Source organism: Rousettus aegyptiacus, unplaced genomic scaffold, assembly GCF_014176215.1.
Source record: "Rousettus aegyptiacus isolate mRouAeg1 unplaced genomic scaffold, mRouAeg1.p scaffold_m13_p_12, whole genome shotgun sequence".
In the NCBI taxonomy this organism is placed as follows: Eukaryota; Metazoa; Chordata; class Mammalia; order Chiroptera; family Pteropodidae; genus Rousettus; species Rousettus aegyptiacus.
The window spans coordinates 85,868,587-85,869,441 of NW_023416287.1; positions in this window are offsets into that span (position 1 = coordinate 85,868,587).

The window sequence follows — 855 nt, forward strand, 5'->3', positions numbered from 1 at the left end:
GCAGTGTCTGGCTACGGGACAGAACCGCTGAAGAGGTGGCTCCTGGGGTTCCACGCGAGGCTCGGTCTTGGACCCTGGGGCTTCCAGACTCGACATAGATCCCTGCTCATGCCTGGCCCAGAAGGGACACCTGCCTTCGGGAGGTCACCTTGACATTTGTCTCAGCCATGATGAACCAGAGATTTTAGTTCATTCCTCTAGGCAAGAACCTGTGGATTCTTCTGTCCTGAGGAAAGAGTGAACAACTCCCCTCCCCTCCCCCAATCAAGAAGGAAGTTGAGATATCTGCCAGCCCCGGGAAAAGTAGGTTTAGAGTCTCGTTTCATTTGATCTAAATAAAATAAACATGTTATTTCTTGGGTATCTGAGTCTATGGAATGAGATATATGTATACTATACAAGCAATCTCTATACCTCAAGGGAACTTAAAGAAGGATTTTCCCCCATTTATGCCTGGGGAGAATGCTGGAGGGATGAGCCGGTTCGTCCTTGAACTTCCTGTGCAGACATAGGGTGTGGTTGGCCCACGGAAGGGAATTTCTAGGTCTTCTGAGTTGGCTGCAAGAGGGGCCAGTCTAATCTTTGTCTCTGGTGTTTAAGGAATTGTGACGCTGATGGGAGGGCAAGGAATAGGAAGGAAATTCATAAGATCGTGAGGGAATAAAAATACCGACTCGGGCACACATCGGAAGATCGAAGAGAGAGTCTGAATAGTCCATTTCACATTTAGAAACAGAAGTAGAAAGCGAGGTGCCGGGTCTCATGTCTTCGATGATCAATCGTTTCCTGGGATACTGGAGTCAATGTCAAAAGCTTTGGCTTCGCCATTGTTAAAGAATCACTGGGAAAAGTCGT